The sequence below is a fragment of the Anastrepha ludens genome, chromosome 2 (assembly GCF_028408465.1).
Source record: "Anastrepha ludens isolate Willacy chromosome 2, idAnaLude1.1, whole genome shotgun sequence".
NCBI lineage: Eukaryota > Metazoa > Arthropoda > Insecta > Diptera > Tephritidae > Anastrepha > Anastrepha ludens.
The window spans coordinates 39,240,655-39,261,661 of NC_071498.1; the positions used below are offsets into that span (position 1 = coordinate 39,240,655).

At 34.8% G+C, this 21,007-nt stretch overlaps 1 protein-coding gene across 1 annotated transcript in view; it reads right to left on the bottom strand.

Annotated features, from left to right (window-relative positions):
* Positions 1-21,007, bottom strand: part of LOC128869183 (serine proteinase stubble) — a 128,683-nt gene that overhangs the window by 92,790 nt on the left and 14,886 nt on the right. The gene's annotated exons all lie outside the window — the stretch shown is intronic.

Here is a 21,007-nt window from a genome sequence, read left to right on the forward strand (position 1 = left end):
TAAGATTTAGCAATTATATAATTTCTTTTTCTTACTTTTCATCTTTCACCTGACCATATTCCACTTAAAGACATTAACACTGCTTACTTAGCTGATTAGCCTTTTTTTACTAAACACTCGGTATTCATTCATTAATTCACACTTTGCATAACGGCAGCAACTTTTTAGCACAATTTCCACCAGCCAACACAGAACGAATTCTGTTTCATCCCAACCCCCACCGTTCCCTGTTCATGCATAAGCCCTGTTTGCTAATGTTCTCACTGTAAGTGTATATCGTGTTGCAAACACAAATAAGATGCAACATTTGCTGCAGCGCCGACAAGTGGCAACAGTGACAACAACAAACAATCAACATCACCTGAAGCCCAACAAAAAGTGAGCAAGTTACTAGAGGAGGGAGAGTCACGTCAAACGTCGGTCATATTTGTTTTACTACTTTTTTATTTCTACCATACCGTTAGAGCTAAGTAAATAATTGTTTATTGTTATTATTGTACGTTGCTAAGCTTTTGTGAGACGCTTGTTGCTGGTGTTTTTGATGTTTGCTTAAGTTGTCTGCAGGTCACGCTGATAGTGGCTGCTGCATCTGTTGCCACTTCTCAAATGCCTCGAGTTCTCGTACATACATATGCACGTTTGTATCCCTGTACTAAAGCTGCATAGCAACAACAAGTAGTTGTGAAATAGTAGAGATATAAAAAATCAAACGAGACGAAACAGTTAAAATTATGCAACACAACTAAAGCCGCAAACATTTTCCACCACTCATCCACCTGTTGTAAGTTAATCACTGAATTGTGAATGTAGTTGTGTGTAGACAGAGAGAGAAAGAAGAAGTGCCAGAGTATAACATAATATTACACAAACAATTTATATGCAAATTACGCATTGTAACGGAACGTCAAGGCAGCAGGCAGTAACAGCTGTGGCAACAATGTAATATTGCAAAAACTACGAACAACCAACAACCAAAGAACAATAACAAAAACAAAGCAATTTCTATTCACCAGCAATTGGCAAATGGCACAGACTGTAGTAGTAAATACCATGGCAAATGTTTGTTCGTAGCTGCTGAAGTATTGATTTGCTCGTGCGGCAACAACCAGGCTGCCGAGTGGGAACCACATCGATGCCACTACCTCCCCGTCAGACATTCAACATTGGTTCCGCAACCAACTATCTGTAAAAATTTAAATGAATTTACTTCTCTTCTGCATAAAATTTTCACACAACATTTAGAAGAACTACAATAATTTAATCGACTTGGCAATAGCAAAAACAACAATCTCTTCAACAAGTTATACGAAAATTCCAAAATGGTCACCACAGAAACTTATGACCGAAAGTGGTCACCATACTTTACAAGAGTAGTTGTTATGTAATAAAATTTTATAGCTCACGATTGTAGGAACAATAAGGCTGAGTTGAAGGAAGCCGACTATACCAGATTCTCGTATATTAGTGGACCACCGGAGCGTTTCCAGGCTTCGTTGCTTCATAATCATTTTACAAATTAAAGATAAAAATCAGGTTAAGTTGCATAAAATTTCGGAATAAAGTTAACAAAGTAATAAATTCATAAAAACAATTATAAATTTATAACTTCACAGATGAATAGATTCGTAAATTTATAAATTCTTAAGTTCGTAAACTCTTTAAATTCATAAATTATTTAATTCCAAAAATTAGGAAACATTCACAAAATGGAAAATTTGTAAATACATGAATCAATGAATTAATTAAATACAACATTTATAAATTTATATAATTATTTATTCATAAATTCAAAAATTTCTAAAAACTATAAATTCCCGAATTCAAAACTCATAAGTTTATAAATTCGTCAATTTATATAAACTCATAAGCCAATAGTTTCATTAAATCATTAGTCTTTAAATTTATTAATTCATATATTCGTAATTTCATAAATTCATACATTTCTAAAAATTCATAAGCATTCATAAATTTACAATTTATCTATAATTTTATAAATTGATATAAGCTCTTAATGCATAAATTCTTAAATTCACAAATTTGTGATTTTGTAATTTTATATTTTAATAAATTTAGAGCTCCTCTGATCAGCACAAAATCTTTCTAATGGAAAGATGGAATGCATCTTAATTCATAGGTAAAACCTTTTCTTCGGCGGAAAAGTATAAAAAATTGCACTGAAAATTGCTTCGAATACATCGAGTGTAGAAAATTTATAATCGCCGCGAAAGAGACGTCATTAAAAGCTTCTTCTAAATCAAGAAACTTTGCTGATGTAAATTATGATGGGGCAAAATTAATCACCCCTCGTAAGTTTTTTAATTTTTTAAAATTGCATCGAACGCCAATCATATTTAACACTTGAGAACTGGATGGGCTACCATATACAAACAGACAAGCAATCAAGTGCGTTAAGGTCAAAATTAAGATTTCCACCTATTTAATAAAAATATTATTCAAAAACCAAATCGGATGATTAATTTTGCGCCACCATGTGTATCTTATTCCACCTCTATTGGCTGCCGTATTTGTATATCACTGAGCGTCTTTAGAATCTTGCGGAGAAAGTTGGATATTACGGATATGAAATACTTTGGTTTCATGTAGGAATTTGAACCCAAATAGGAAAAAGTTGTGAGTGCTGCTACATAAAGGGTTTTTCAATTGGCGCCGGTCGATTTTGGCGCCCTGCGGCAGCCATTTTGTTTTGGTGACATCTGTCAAATCTTCTGTTTATTATTCAGTTGCTTATGCCAAATCATCATGGCAAGTTACACGATTGAACAGCACGATGAAATGATAAAACTTTATTATCAAAATGAGTGTTCATTAACGCAAACGTTTTTCAATTGGCGCGGGTCGATTTTGGCGCCCTGCGGCAGCCATTTTGTTTTGGTGACATCTGTCAAATATTTTGTTTATTATTCAGTTGTTTATGCCAAATCATCATGGCAAGTTACACTATTGAACAGCACGTTCAAATGATAAAACTTTTTATCAAAATGAGTGTTCATTAACGCAAACGTTGCGCGCATTGCGCCCATTTTTCGGTAGACGTTGTGGCCCTTCCAATTTCTTATGGCCCATATTGAACCATATAGACCTAGACGACATGTGGTTCCAGCAGGACGGCGCTACGTGCCTCACAGCAAACGCCATTTTATTCCATTTCAACATCTACCCGCCCTTATTGAAAAACGCTTTATAAGTGCATTCAACTCGGTGGATATTTATGTTGTATTAATGTATATGGGTTGATCTAACACTTGTCGATATTAAGTACCTATTTACTTAATTCCTTTGTAAAGAATCTGGATCGATACAACTCGATTAGTTATCCTTATCCTAACAATCACTTCCGCATTTTCATGTGTAACAGTAGAGGTGGAGCTACTGTTGGAACCAAAAATTCCATACACTGAGTACTACAGGTTTCAAGATTATTATTATTATTTTTTTTTGGTGCTTCATGTTTGTGTGATATTAGCCTTTTTTCAGTTGTAATACCGATAAATAATTACTTTTGAAAGGGAAATAAGAATAACTGCTGCAAACTCATAATAAATATTGATAATAATAAATCTTTAGAATGTCCCATGCACATTAAAAATATTTATATAACAAAGTGCGCTTGTCAAAGTTATCCAGGAAAAATTCTTTATTCGCATAAAATTATAGGTTTTGTATAGTATAGTGATATTCATGTTCATGCATATTCAGTTTTTCATTTTCACATCACTCAAATTTTTAAATAATTTTATAGTTTTATAGGACTAAATTTTCCAAAAAATGGTTTTAAATAGTTATACGCACGCTATGATATTAATATGGATATCAAATGAGAGAAGATATTTTACGCTACTAAAAGAAATTATTTATTTTTCATCAGAACAAATATAATGCAATAATGTCGTTTGAAAAATGTACCCTTAAATTATCTTGTGTACTATACAAACTATATTTTAGGTCAAAGTGTCGGCCATTGGGCACACTACAGATACTAAATTATTATCTTGAAATACCCAAATGAATTATTTTGAAAATATATATATATAAGTTAAAGATATTCTTAGTGTTTTCTAAAAACGTATGAAGAATAGTTCAACTTTGTTGCTAATAAATAAATATAACCCAAGAAAAACTGAAAATGCTGCATTACTCCATAAAATCTGTCGTTTTATGTGCATATGGTTATTTTATGGATAACAAAAAATAGTTAATTTTTGTCCTACGGTGTAATATGGTTCCTATATGTAGCTTAATTTTGCTGAAAATTGTTTACCCTGTGCTCTTTAGTCATTTTCCCATGTTCCATTTTCCATTTCTTATTATTATAATATACATTTTTTTCGTCCCACAGTAGGGACGGCACAATTTAGAATCTGAAACCTTCATAAAACTTTGCTCTCTAATTTTCAATTAATTTTGTTTTAAAGCACAAAAATCTCGTACATTGAATCCTTTCCATAAACACTTTGCCGACATATGCCGGTATGACAGCAGCTCTTGGTATTGAGAATTTTTACGCGTTATACCAATGGCCGTGGCGAATATGCGGCAAACGAATATGCTGCCACCATAGTAGAGGAAGAGCAACAAAGAAGGTCTGTCTTGTAGTTGCACTTTGGATTTAGTGAGAATAGCCAAGCCATGCCAACAGGGCGGCAACAGAAGCAACATTTATAGAGCAGCGAGACTGATGAGTATTAGCAACACATGTGCAAGAAAACACTTAAAGATACAACAACAAATAGCTATATATTTATAACGAACTGAATGCAAAGGAATTGCAATTGCTTAGAGACTGATTTGTGAATGCAAAATTGAAGATGAAGAAGAACAAGAAAAACGGTACTTGCAACGCAATAGCAGCGCCACCACAACAGTATCAACAACCACAAAGAATCAGCAATATAAACTGTTATAAAAAAAAAACAATTAAAACAAAAAGAAAAACAAATAAAAATAATAAATAAGAAGTAAAACAATTACAACTGCATAGTGCGTAGAAGAAGAAGAAGAAAGAGAGTGCACTTGTATTTACATAATACCACCTTACACATACATATTTACAAGTGTTTGCATAACTGTGTATGTGTAGTCCAAACGCTTTGGCATGGTTTACCATAAAACAACAATTTTTGCAAGAACAGTAAGCAACATGTTGCTAGCACACGTAACAATAACAATGATGGCATTAGCGCCGATCGGCAACCAAGATACGACTACAACAACAGCAGCAACAACAAGGTATAATACTTGCTTAGCACAAAGAACGTTCGGCAAAGATAACGCAAAAATTAATTAACTGCACATTAGCGCTGCTGCAGTGCAACAAATGCAGCAGCAGCGAAAACAGCAGCTGGCTGCCGACAACCGACAACCGACAATCGACAATGGACAGTCGACAGTCGGCCACAAGTGTGAACAACAACAGCAGCAAAAATACCAACAATGTGAACTGCAGCCGCAAATGCGTTTACTTAGAAGTTAAAAGCAACTGTAAAAGAACGAACTGTTCTTTTGCAAAGGCACACTTCCACGCACACATATTTATGTATGATACATATGTGTATGTTAGTAAGTACACATATACGTGTGATTTTATGGATGTGTATAAACATATAAAAGGTTTTCCAATAAGAGCGGATGGATGTTGAAATGGGTTATATGTGTATATACATATGATTGGCGCGCACACCCTTTTTGGGTGTTTGGCCGAGCTCCTCCTCCTATTGTGTGGTGTGCGTCTTGATGTTGTTTCACGATTGGAGAGACCTACAGTTTCAAGCCGACTCCGAACGGCAGATATTTTTATGAGGAGCTTTTTCATGGCAGAAATACACCCGGAGGTTTGCCATTGCCTGCCGAGGGCCGACCGCTATTAGAAAAATGTTTTTATTTACTTTGGTGTTTCACCGATATTCGAACCAACGTTCTCTCTGTGAATTCCGAATGGTAGTCACGCACCAACCCATTCGGCTACGGCGGTGGGTTAACACATTCGGCTAAAGTGCGAGAACCCCCGCTTAAAGTGTCTAGGCATGAATTTCCTTTCGTAAAATTAATTAATTTTTTGAGGGTGATCCGTTTTGTATATTGGTATATTGTACATTGGTTTATAGCTACAAAGGGCAACGAATGCCACCATCTGATTCTTGTGTATCTTTTTATTTCAAACAAATATACAAAATAAAATACACAACAATATTTGTTGACAACCAGTTAGAAATATTCTAACGAGCACTGCTATTTTGGTTACATAAAGACAATTTTGTGGACAGGTTATCATCGTCCCTTCCTTAAGTTAACAGCCAGTATGCCAGATCATAGGGTTTAAAAATCACAGTGTAAAATCACTCGCTGATTCCGAAAATTGCAAACTAAGTTTTATGATAATTTTTCGAGATATTTGCAACTTACTTTTATTCAGCCAAAAAGAAAAGTGGCGTCACTGAATCACCCATACAAACTAGTTGAACAATCGAAACAACACGACTTACTGCAAATAAAGCAGAACGCAAGATAATGAAAGATGAAAATAATGCATGTACATCGTATAAATCACTTTTTAATATGCCTAATAGATTCTCGGCGACCGCCGTAGCCAAATGGGTTGGTGTGTGACTACCATTGGGAATTCACAGAGAGAACGTGGGTTCGAATCTCAGTGAAACACCAAAATTACGAAACAAAATTTTCTAACAGCGGTCGCCCCTCGGCAGGCAATGGCAAACCATCGAGTGTATTTCAGCTATGAAGAAGCTTCTCATAAAGAATATCTGCAGTTCGGAGTCAGCTTGAAACTGTAGGCCCCTCCATTTGTGGAACAACATCAAGACGCACACCACAAATAGGAGGAGGAGCTCGGGCAAACACCGAAAAAGGGTGTACGCGCCAATTATATATATAATAGGTTCTCAGAAATTGATTAATTTTATTGGTTTTTTTTGTTTGTAATGGACAAAATTTTAAAAATTCAAACTTCGATTGGGTAAAAATGAAAAAATGAATCAATAAAAAATTACGTAAATAAAAAAGTAAATTCTCTGTTTTCAAGTCTATTCATTAAAACCAAAAATCAAGCGATTAGCGAAGCAAACAAATGGGTAAATAAGAAATTTGTGAATGATCCAAAGAAAATAAGCAAGTCGCGAAATGTCAACGTATGTGTATATGCAACATAGATACATACGAGGTGTATTCAAAAAATAAGGAGAATTTTAATTTTTATCAAAAAATATTTATTTATTCATCAATTTTTATTTTATCTCCTTCAAAGTAGTCCCCCTTAGATATAACACACTTGAGCCAGCGTTTTTTTCAATCCTCGAAGCATATCTTATATGCACTTTTTGGTATGTCCTTGAACTCTCTCAGCGATTCGGTTTTTATCTCCCCAATCGTCCCAAAACGTCGTCCTTTCATGGGTCTCTTCAATCTTTCGAACAGAAAAAGTCACATTTGGCCATATCTGCTGAATACGGTAGCTGAGACATTATAACGGTGTGATTTACTGTACGAGCTTGTGGTAAGAACTCCTGATGCACTACGTCACGGTAATCGGAGCAAGAGTGAGTAAAACCTTGACATTTGATCGAACTTGGCGTGCTTTTTTTGGTCTTGGCTCTCCATTTGGACGATTCCATTGGGACGAATGGGCTTTTGTTTCGATGTCATAACCATACACCCATGATTCGTCACCAGTTATGACCCTTTTAAGCAAATCTGGATCATCGTTGATGTCATTCATCAATTCATGAGCGATGTTCATGTGACGTTGTTTTTGATCAAAATTCAGCAATTTTGAAAGGAACTTCGCTGCTACACGCTTTATGCCCAAAATTCCCGAAAAGATTGCATGGCATATCAAGCTGATATGCCGACACCCTCAGCAACTTCTCTAGTTGTTATTCTACGACTCTCCATAATCATTTTTTTCACTTTCTCAACATTTTCATCGGTTATTGATCTGCTGTGGCATCTAGAGCGAACGTCGTCATTCTCATCTTCTCGACCGTCTGAGAAAAGCTTGCACCCCTTGTAAACATTTTTTTGCTGAGAGTACTCTCGCCGTATGCCACTGTGAACATTTCAAGTTTTTTTGAGCACTTAATTCCATTTTTTAAACAAAATTTGATGCAACTTCTTTGATCCATTTTTTTCGATAGCAGAAAATCGCCGAACACGCAAAATACTTTCTTATTTCTGTCTCTCACAAACAAACTCAACGTGCTATATTGCTAAAACCGTGAACATATCTTCGAGACGAGTGTACCAGCATAAAAAAAATAATAACGATGTTACGCAACACTTTATTTTGGAATCGTTGGATAATAATAATGCAAGACCTACTTGGCCATCACACCGCGTGGTATAGAAAATGTGGTTCGTCCCATAGATGGAAATTTTGCTTTATTTATAAAATTTATGAAATACGTTATCCAAAAATAATTAAAAACATATTTTCCAGATGCTGCCAAACCAACATAGCCACCACAGCCTCTCAACATCGAACCATCCATATTGTAAAACCCTTTATTTGTACTATATGACCTGTGTCAGTTAGGTGGAGGAGATATAATAACTGCAGCAAGTGCCAATTGTTGCAAGTTGCTCCATTCACATGCAAGCATATATAGATACATGCATTTATGTAAGTGAATACATGTGGAGCAAAAGGAAGAAGCGGAAGTACACACATACGTTTGTAGGTATGTTAATGTGGGCGTTCGCGCAGATAAGCGAAGAAAAATGAAAAGAAGAAAAACAAGCTGTCAGAGTGCGAAAAGTAATTTCACATTAGAAAAATGTTAAGTTTCAGACCTGTGTATATGGTAGTTAGACCAAGTTAGATGCCACGGGTACACGAAAAGTAGCACTAGAGTGCAGTTTTGATACCACTTCCTGCGAAAAACTACAAATCTTAAAGAAATAAAAACCATCTACAGCCATCGAGAGAAAAGAGATCTAGGTTGGAGAGCTCGTTCAGTCTATCCCCAAAAGGCATACTAAGGAAACTCAAGCGCCTCACCGGCAGATCCGGGTATTTGCAAAGAAACTGTTTAATAGTCTCTCTGGGGGTGGTACAGAAGTCCAAGCTTCTCCCCATGAGTTCCGATCACCCAGTGACCGGAGAACACCTCTTTGAGTTTAGAAATTGAATGGCGGTGGATCCCAGCACTTTAAGCGTCCTAGTTCTGTTGTACTGAAGCCAAAGTATTTTTCAGATAGCACGCGATAAGGTGGAACTCCATCTGTCTTGCGCTTTTTTAAGAAAGACAACGGCTAAGCGGACATCGATATCTGAGATGGGGACAACTGGCACTCGATAGAATCCTTCCTGACAAGCTTATCGGAAACTTCATTTCCCTCAATGTTCCTATGCACTGAAACCCATATGAGAGGAATGTTTCCTGCACGTTCGAGACATTTGATATCCTCCTTACAGGAGTTGACTAGAAAAATCGTTCCAATATGGCGACAGGGCGGGACTTAATCGCAGCTCTACAATTGGAAGAGATGTTTATGTCTCCTTCTCAACAGTGATCTATAAGCATTTGGCATTTGAAGAATACTACATCGAAAAAAAAATAATTGCTATAAAACTCTGTCAAAAAAAAAGAAACGGGAACCCATGAAGAAAAACTTAGAGAAAATATGTGAAGATTTTATTTCCCATAACACTGGAAAGATCGAAAATGTACTAAATTTCATTAAAGCGCAACGCATACGATGGCTATGCCACATTAAGAGAATGGACAGTTCAAGAACTCAAAGGAAAATACTGGAAGTGAATGCATGCACAAATAAAGTAAGAGGAACACCAAGATCGAGAGGGATAGATGAAGTGAAGAAAGATTTGGAACAACTTAAAATTAGGAACTGGAAGGAAATGGCAGCGGACAGAGCAGCAGAGAGGTGTATTGTTCAGAAGAAGTTGTAGCGCCAAACGATGATGATGATAGTGCGTGTAATGGGAGCATTGCTGGCATATTTAGTTTTAATAATGTTTTCCCCATAAAAAGGGTAAAGATTCCTAAGAGATCGCAGGGGAACATTAAAACGAATCCTTTTCAGCAAGTAGGGCCAATCAATGACTACAGTAATGATATTATGAGTAAAGAACAGGCAGAATATAGACCTACAAATTTCTAAGGATTTTGGACTTATAAGCAGGAGACGAGCAAAATAGGACCGAAGGGCATATTTGAGAAAAAATGTGTACCTTCAATTCTATTAATAGCTTGTTAACAGCATGACCTCCAAATAAAAACAGCGTATTCTAACGCACACATAATTATTGTATAATCAAGGCTACATAACATAAGTCGAGCGGAGAGGTTTTTGAAAAAATTTGGCACCTTCTTTGACTGACCCTCTTATTCAAAAACACTACTTGACAAAAACGTTGCTAAAGAGACTAAGGTTAGCAATAACGCGTGCGGCTTCCCAATAACTTTGGTATTATTGACCTGTTGTAACTTTTTTTCTTATTATACTTTTTTTGACATATTTTCTTATTATTGTCAGAATTTAGAGAGAAGTGGAAAAGTGATCCCTTATTGAAGATGGCTGAAAATGAAACTTTGTTAATTTTGGTATTTTTTAGTTCTTTCCAATGAAAAGTAATTGTTGCAACATTAAATCTTTTCATTTAAGTCCTTCACTGCGCTTAATGACAATAGCACTAGGACTTATAACCAAGGTTGGACAATTTATTTGCTTCTTATTAATTTTATAATTTTTTTTAATAAAAATTGTGTTAATTTTCACACAAACATAAATTTAAGTTTCAAACTGTGTGCAAATTTCAAAAAACAATTCAACAAATTTTCATCACAATTTCACACTGATTAATCAGAACTTTTGAAACATTTCGAGTACGCATAGTTATAGTATTTATACAGTTCTCTCTTATAAAAAAATCGAGCATTCGTTATATGTGAAAATTCAAGATAGCCAGTACAAAAGAAATTCTTAAAAATCAATAAAGATTTTCAGCCACTTAAAACTTCTTTTTTATTATACCAATGTGGTGTAGAACTGTAGCGATTTAAGTGGAGCCCAGGGTGGAAACTTAGAGCATAAAACACCAGCTGAGAGAAAAAATGTATCTATTAGCGGTCGACAGGTCATGCTGAACCTTAATGTGACTTTGGCGGTAGTCTACATCGTTGGGTTTCATAATCAATACGAGGCTGCTGCCTTTAAGAAAGCTCCTCATTAAAAAAAATCCATACATCATTCGGATACGGCATAAAACTTTGACTCGCTCCATTTGTGCCATAATATATAAGAAATAGCGACCATAGCTCACAAACAACGACTAAAAATCGTGGCAACGATGTAGCTTACTTCGGCTAAACTCTTATCAACGCCGTTTTACAATGCACAACGGTAGCAGACCTTATGGAAAGCGAATAGCGATTACATTGTAAAATGCTTCTTAAAACAAGTTAATTTATCAAATAAAAATTGCTTATTAGTGCCCTTTTATTTATACTTGGTTCAATTGTACAGCACTTCTAAAAAATTAACAAGAATCATTAATTAAAAAAATATAAAAATTGTGGAAAATCATAAAGACGCATACCACAACTAAAAGGCTAAAATTGGTCAAACACCAAAGAAAGGGTGGGAGCGCAAATAATATAATTATAATTAATAATAAAAATATAATTATAAAAAATAATAAAACTATAATGAGAAACTATTGCATTGTAATATCTTACTGACTAACTTGAAGTGATTACTGTTCAAATCAAAAAAAAAAAAACAGAAATGCATTACTTTTTCGGTAGAAGACTGTAACGATCGATATATCGTAAAGTATCGTTCAAACATTTTAAAATTTATGTTGAAGACCAGGTTTTGGAGAAGATAAATAACAAAATGCGAATATTGCTTTTACATCACCTTTTAGCACCCGTTTACACACCAATTACAAATCTCACCGCAGTTTAATTGATTTACTACTCTAGTGCGTCTTAACTCCATATGAAATCCGATGAAACTTTAAAGAAACTGCTAAATAGTGAGTTATAGTTTGGATTCGACCAACAAATTAGAACTAACAAATTATTTTGGAAGTTTAAAATAAACAAAAAAAGAAGAAGTTTATGAAATATATCAACATTGTTTACTTGTTCAAATAAATTTCTATATAATAATTATGTTCTAAGTGTTGAAAACAATATTAAATGAATTTAGAAGTTATTTTTGGTAATACTTTAAATCTAAGAAGTCCAGTTCTGGTGTCCCATCAGTTTTTTTCCTGAATGATAAACATGCTAGCATTCCTTCTGGAATGGTAAATCCCTTTGGTAATTTTTTTAAAGCAATTTTTTTAGTGCTGAACTTTGTTCAAACTGAGTTTGTCCTTTAGACGCTACACCGTCTCTTAACTTTGGGTGTTCAAAATATGTTGGAAGATTTTGAGAAGGGTATTTTAACCTTGAAACGTTCCACAAAAATGAATGCTGGTGGTCTTTCAGTTGCTCTTTTCAAACAATGTGCTTCTCTGCTTTGCCTCTCAAGTTAATAATATAAAGTCAATTAATCGCTAGCCACTGGTATCTTTACCGATGATTGGAAATTGAAAGTTGTTGCTCAAATTTTTAAAAGTGGTAAAAAAATCATGTCCATAATTACAGCTCTTGTCAGTATCTAATTTATTTGAGAATATTATATATTAAAAGAAAAGATATATTTGCAACTAAAAGTATCATTACACCATAACAACATGATTTTGTTACAGGTAAATCCACACTTTCTAATTTAGCTGTTTTCTCTGAATAAAGTATTGCTGTTTCCTAAGCAGGGCAACAAGTCGACTGTATCTATACTGACTTCTCAAAAGCGTTCGATAAAGTTTCGCATACAATTTTATTGTTTCAGTATACACGTAAGAGTTTTTCTTTTCTAACTTCTTTCGGTATGGGATGACTTAAAAATATACAATAATATATTCCATTATTTCAAACTCAATGGATTTACATGAACTTCAAGCTGATGTGTACATTTTATACTAATTTAGTAGTGTATCTCGATTATCGCTTAATATTAAAAAATTTTTTAAACTCACGTTTTCAAAAATAAGTAACATCATTCCTACTTTTATGAAATCAGTGAAGATGTATCATCTGTTGCAGAAGCGTAGATGGGCACATTTTATACTCTTAAATTATGTAGACCTTATTCGATCTAAAGCGTACTCTATTTTTGGCTTCACAAGAAGAAATAGCTAGAACTTTTCAGACCCTTATACCCTATTTTCTTCATGTGTTCGATCTACATTAGAATACGCCGTGTTTATTCGGAGACCTTACCACCATTTATTGACAGAATTGAATGAGTACAACAACTATTTCTTAAGTATGCTCACTCTTCCCTAAATTTATTTGACTCTGTTCCATCATATAAATTCCGCCTATTTCTAATTAATCTTAGACAACTAGAAAGTAGAAGATCGATTTTGGCGCTGTCTTTTGTATATAATATTATCAAGAAGAAATTGACAGCTGCTCTCTGGTCCCTAGCAGATCTTTACGTAGTAAATATCCCTTCCATTTGAATAGGTTCAGAAGAATTTATGCCAGCAATACTCCTATTGCTAGCTTTCTTCGTGAACTCAATGAGATCTCGAATTCTATTGAATTTGATCTTATATTATCGAAACTATGTGTACTGTGTACTGTAATTTAATTTTTTGACAACGATATTTTTGTAGTAAGTAGTCAGTAAAATTGTTTATAGATTTCGGAATAAATGAATAAGCTGCTTAAAAATATACTTCTTCTGACATCTCGAATAAACAAAGAAGCAAGTTGATATAAAAGTATTTTGTGCAAAAGTCTACAGTATAAATTTAATGTATAGTGACATAATTTGAAGCAACATTTGTCCCATATCAGTCCTGATATGGTCATTCTAGTTATGATTTAGGCACTTGCTATTTAGCAAGCGGCCGGCGTAGCCGAATGGGTTGGTGCGTGACTACCATTCGGAATTCACTGAGAGAGAGAGATATCAAAATAAGAAACTTTGCCGAAGGAACCATACTTCTAACACGAATTCTGATGTCCCCCAATTTGGGTCGAACTTTTTAGTTTCTTTTCTCATGTAAAGGCCAAAAATGGTGATATTTTGAAATGATTGTATGGGGAACCCCCCAGGGGAATTCCAGGGGGTGTGCCACTGGCATGGGTGGATCGGCCGTCCAAAGTTAGTGGGGGTCGGTCATACATTTGGACTCGATTGGAGCACTCTAAATGGGTCAAGGTGGGATTTTTCGTTCGACCCAAATTGGGGGACATCAGAATTCCTTTTAGAGGTATGGTTCCTTCGGTAAAGTTTCTTATTTTGATCCCTAGAATACGATTTTCACAGAGCAATGAGCGATTTTTAAATCGACCCTCCCTAATATATATAAATATATATATATATATGTATATATTTAGCAAACAATTATCAAGAAACTCAAGAAACTCAAGAAACTCTTGCAATATTACTATGCTTCCGAAGTACATATGAGGCAAATATATAACGAATATCCACTCACATACATGGTTTATAAGTACGCAAGTAAAGTGCCAATGAATTTAGAAGTATGCAAGATGCATGTGTATGTGTGTAGTTTATAGTATAAGAATAAGTTTGTAGAATACTCATACATACGCAGTTCCCTAAAACAAATTATAAGTATAGATAGGCATACGAGCACTGATACAAATAATAATTTGGGGCGAGGATGCACGAACAGGTTAGTTCTGGTTTCTTTGAATAACTTGAGGATAGCTTGCTATCACAACGTCCTATAAAATAATAAAAAAAAACACAATAATTTAGCGCACATGCTACTACTGCTCCCTACCCAATCATTTCATCGCAATCCATGCAGACGCATTTACCATATTTGCTGTTCCTGCATAGGCAAACAAAAGGAAGCCAGATTCTGGCATTAGCAATCTAAGTTGCAACTGTTTATCTTTTTCAGCTATTCCTCCTTTTTTCTACTGTGTCTATGGTTTGCTGGCTGGTTTTCTGCTGCTGCATTTGGGCATAGAACAGAAGTAGAGTGACCCAGGAGACTACATGCGTATGTTTGCACATCCTTACATATACATATATTATATAAATACATATATGAGCAATTGCTGTATTCACCACTCCAGTCTGTGCTGCTTGCTAATCTGCTGCTGCTACTGCTAAGAGATACCACTGAGTGATGCTGCTGTTGCTGCGGTTTCTGTCGCTGCCTTGCCTCCTATCACCGGCGCGTCTCTGGTGTTGCTTGCGGTGGCACCAAACATGGTTTAAATGTCGAACTAATTAGTGTACATGTCGTTGTTCGCCAATAGTTAACGCTTAAAAGCACAATTGGCCTAACAGCAAATGAAAAGGGGAGTGTAAAAATGCAAACCAGCAAGAATGTGTAACTGAGCGGCCCTTTAGGAATGAATAAGAAGGAGGATAGGTAATAAAATCAAATGAAGATAAAGGTTAAAATATAGATCCAGATAAAGATATTCACTAGATAAAATCCAAGTAGACCAAGTCCTGAGTGCGGGAAAATTTAGGTACGAGATGGTCTTTATACTGATGCAATATTAAATGACTTAACCTGTATCTAGTGAAATGGAATCTAAACTTATATTTTTTAGTTTGAAAACAGCTAATTATCTTAAAGCTCGCAGTATCTTGAATTTTACAAGGCATTACGCGTAGCTAGATCTTCCGAAGTCTCTGCGTGAAGAAAATTCTCCATATTGATCCAGATTCTATCCGAGAGAAAATTCTAAAATAAGTATACATTTTCTGTCAAAAAATTATCTCCAGTTGACCACTTAAAAAAACCGCCGAAAGGAATTTTCAAAACAAACAAAAAAATACCTGAAGGTAAATAAAGACTATTACCAGGCGTGACGCGATATGTTAGAGAGGAAATATTTTAAGTCCGTTTTGTGAAAAAACTTTCATTCAGTGAACTTTCACAAAAGATTATCATTGCGAACGAAAATGGGGTAAAACACAAAACAAAATCATCTAACAACCAACTGCCTAACTTTTTTCTTCTTATAAAAATCTCTTGATTGGGTTATTCGTTGGAAAAGTACATGTATCATTTCGGAAGGGACCTATTTATAAATGAAAGATAAGTATTTTGGGTTTTATGGATCAATTTTCAATACCATCTTGACTGAATATATAATACTTGTATGTCTTTTACATATTAAAGGGAAGATATTATTTCCCACGCCCTCTTTACCGGCTGCAAACAAGCAAGGTTTGTTTTGCATGTTCTACCCATATCATGAATTTATCTAATTCTAGCTATCTTATTTTACAAATACAAGTTTTGGAACGTGGACAAGATATTTTTTTAATTGAGTTTTTTTCATATCGAGAACTGGCCTATCTTTCAAAACCATATTTGGTTGGGTAAAAATATTTGTATGAATTATACGCAAATATACAACCAAATTTGCTTTTATAAAATTTTATTGTGTGTAAGAGCAACCATATGGGTAGTCTGACAGACTTCACGTCAGCGCTTGAAATTTTTTCCTCTTTAGCTGTGCGTTAAAAATACCACGTCATCTGTTTTTAACAAGTGTACGTCGATCGATTGAACCAAGCCAGGAAAAGTACAAATCAAGAAAAGATCAAATCAAAAAACTGTTTATTATTTTCTATAAAATTAAATATCATTTAAAACAAAAGCTTTCATTTGAGCATGATTGAAAAAGAATCGTAAAAGACGAAAGTTGGAAAAGTAGTTTAAAGGAATTAAAAAATATCTTTACCAAGACAATTATTTCAATTTTTTTATATTTTTAACGGAAGATACGGACAAAATCCTATAGAGAAAATTTATTTTGTTTTCTCTTAGACCGACAATAACTTGACTTGATTGAGTGTGTGAATGACTTTGAGGTTTTCCCTTCTTCTTTATGGCCTTTTGTGCCCTCTACTCGCTCTACTCGTCACAGTACCTCCTCCAAAACCAGTTCCATTAATAAACTTAATATAGAGCTCGGTTAAGCTGAGCGAATGTACCTTCCATCTGGCTACATCTGGCCGAGATGCCGCAACCTTTTTCGCGCTATAGGGTCACATTCGAGACGAAGGTGTAGTGGAGTCTCCTGTGATTGGGCGAAGACACGACAGGAGTCAGCGGACCATACCCTAATCCTGTGCAGATGACTGCGCAATCTACAATGACCAGTGCGAATGTGCGTAAGCATTCTCAGTTTATATTTAGAGAGGGTTATAAGTTGCCCCAACTCGCGGCAACGCCCCCAGCGGATTAGTGGGTTATAATTTTCCTGTCGTAAGAGACGACTAAAATCATCTCCGTAATTTTGTTAGTTATGAGCATTGACTCAACGTTAATAGGCTGAGCGAAACAGGTACCGAAGCAATGAGGTTAGGAACAGGAAGTTGAGCTCAAAGAAATACTTTGAATCCATGAAGGGGGTACAATAGATATATCAAAATCACAATGCTAAATTTCCTCATGCAACATAATTTGGGCAACCTCTATCGACTCTGTTAAGTTAATGAATTTTTGTCTGAAAGTTAATGAATTTTAGTCTTTTTAAAAATATTTTTATTTGCTTGTATTATGAAATGTATGGCAATTATGTTTCAAGAATTTATAAATCAGTGGTGTCACACAAGCAACCTGTCGTGATCGAATTTTTAGTGAAATCAGAGCGAAGGGAGAGATGGATGAGTGCTAACACCTGTGAACAAAGTCGGCATTTGCAAGAAAACGATGTGGAAACGGCCAATGAAAGTGAGCATGTCCAGTTCGTGACTGAAGGCGATATTGATAATTTTGTTTGACATTCCCGGAATCATTCATAGTAAATATATTCTTTTCGAAAAGACAAAACTGATCCGTTCAAACTATGTTGGTCCAAATTTGCCGAGAATAGCTGAATATTGCACCATGACAACGTATTTTTGGCATTCCAATATTACCTATAGCTTTATCTTATTTGCCGCAGATGAAGTTGTACCAAGAAGGGGCTTATCTTGGCGGCGAACAAGCGGTCGCCGTGCTTAAAGGGTTATGTTTGGACTACTCCAAGGATGTTTCTAATTGAGTAACAACTTTGAAATAGTTGGGTGCAATTAGAGGGAGGCTATTGCAAAGTTCAATGACAACATTATGTGCAGAACTTAATTTGCTTGCGTTTTATTGGCAAATTTTGAGAACTTTATTGGCCCACACAGATTTATGAAGGTACAAATTTATGCGCTTTTTGTATGTTTTTTTCAATATCCCATTGATTATAATCAATTGTACATTTAAGGGCATATTTCCTGATGCATAGTGTTGCCAGTTTTAGCCCTAAATGATAACAAAATATTTTTTTTCGTATACATATATAAGTAAATATTTTCGAAATAAGTGATTTGCCTTCAAATCCGAGAAAATTTTAAAAATATTAAATTAAAAAGATTTTCACCGTTTCTACGGTCTCACTTATCTACATATTTAGTAATGTTATTGTATATAAACAAGTAGTCATAAATAAGTATTAATTTTCCACACAGGCCACCAACTCCACTTCATACTCAAGGACTTATAGGCCACATAAGTAAGTAGATCCAGAAAACTGCATTCATCCACTTAATGTCATCACCAGCCAACATAGAAGCGAAGCGTGTATGCCAACAATAAAAAAAAGCATGAGCAGAAAACAAAATTGAGAATAAAAGAAGCCAAGAAAAGCATACACACGCACACTCCATGAATGCCGCTCGGTACTCGTATAACGAATGCGATCAAGCATTTACAGCGAATTATGGTGCTGAGGCAGAAGACGACGAGCTGCTAATCGACAGCCAGCAAAAGGTAAACAGCATTCGAACAGCAGCTACTTAGCTAAATGTCACAGCTAAACATAGTAAGTAATTGTTGTTTTTGCGCTTGTTGTCAATGCACTTAAAATTGTTTAACTTTTTCATTGCTCTCCTTCTTTTTTCCATTACATTTCTGTACTTGTCTATTATGGTCACATTTTGTTTTGCTGCTTTTCCACTGCAATTTCTATCACAGCAACTCAGGCGTCAAGCAATCAATTGCTGTTAAGTGCAAATGTTAGGCAACTGCAATCAAGTAATGGCAAAATGCATTGGTTGGAGGCATGCAGCAAGGGATGAGGCAAAGTGACAAGTATTTATTCCATGCAGCAAGAAAGTCTAATAAATGGTCGCAAGGAATAAAAACAGCAGACTTTTACATTAAAAAATGCGCAATTACTAAAAGCGATAACAATTGCGTGGATACTTGCTTTATCTCCAATTAATATTTTTTTTTCAGCGTAAATGTTCTTGAATTATTTTCATATATCGTAATCGAGTGGAACAGAGTGTCACTTATTTCACTATAAGTTTTAATTACAAAGGTTATTTACGAGATCATATGCATACTTATGTTAGTATATACGAGTATATACGTGCATATGCTTCACTTGGACTACAAAGAAATGGTGTTTTTTATGAAAAGAAAAATGGGTAAAACTCCTTATACTACTCTTCCATATTTGAGAGAAGTTTTTAGTATTTACGTTTTAAATTTGTCGAGGCCATTTGGTCATTTTGAACATTTTATATTTTATTCATTTCTTTTATTTTACATGAAACTGATTGCGTTATTATTTCAATCGCAACTTCAAAATTTTTTAAATTACCATTACTGTAATCGTCAGCCGAATCAAACTTAAATTACAATTACAAATAATGCAAGAAAAATATCAATTACAATAGTAATAATGAACGATTACGAAATTCTAGAATCAAAATTTTTTTAAATACAACTTTAAGTGGACGTAAACGAGAAATGGAAAAAAACTTGATATCATAAATACGGCTTTGAAGACAACTATTACATTTCTAAGAAAACTTCACTAGTTTTTTCTATAGTTGTGGAACTTTTCAACATTTTCTTCATAAGTTTGACAAATATTATAACTATAATTTCATCAGAAGAGTTCAACTTTTCTGCAGCGTACGGGCAGATCGCATTAAAATTTTTGTCAAAGTGGAATGTTTAAGGGCAATTTGTAGTACAGTGCCAGCTCGCTAATCCGAAGGTGTGGAATCCGAATTATCCAGTAATCCGAATGGAATTTATGACGCATTACGTGCTCTATAGTCCGTATTCGTTGCAAGCTCGCTAAACCGAATTTTTATTTTTTTATTTTTGAGTCTGTTTTTTTACAAAACTATGAACGGAATTTTAAAACTAACGGGACATTATTGAAATGCAGAGCCTTCTATGAATGTAAGTGTGCATTTATCTTGTTGCGAATAGTTTAGTTGTGGTAGATATTAGTCGCGAAAAAATCAATTTAAATAACATGGCAAAAAAACGTGCACATAAAACACTGTCATTAGCTGCTAAGCTTAAAATAATAGAAGAAGTAAATCGTGGACAATCAGGAAAAGTTTTAGCAAAGAAATTTGGTGTAGGAGCTTCAACAATTTGCGACATAAAAAGAAATGCTGAAAATATTAAAAGGTAAAAAACCTGAGTAAAAAATGTATTCTGTAAATATTACTGTACATACATATTTATTCTTTTATGAGATTTGCTGAGAATTCTAATGCCAAACTTTTAAAACAGCGCATGACACTCAAATCGGGAGAGAATGAAGAAGTACAGATTAAGTTGTGTGCTTGGTTTGAAGAGAAGCGGTCACGGCATCAAACCATTTCAGCAGAAATTTTACGACAAAGTGTATCCGAATCAATCATTTCACGCTTGTGACGGATGGTTGCAAAATTTTAAGAAGCGATTTTCTGTGCGAACTTTGAAAATATGCGGCGAATCCTTATCTGCTAGACCTGATCTTGTACCTGATTTTCAAAATAAGCTCTATGACATTATCGAGACTGAAAATCTGATTGACGACCAAATTTACAATGCTGATGAGTCTGAACTCTTTTGGAAAATGTTTCCAGAAAAAACTTTAGTGCATTGTAAAGAAAA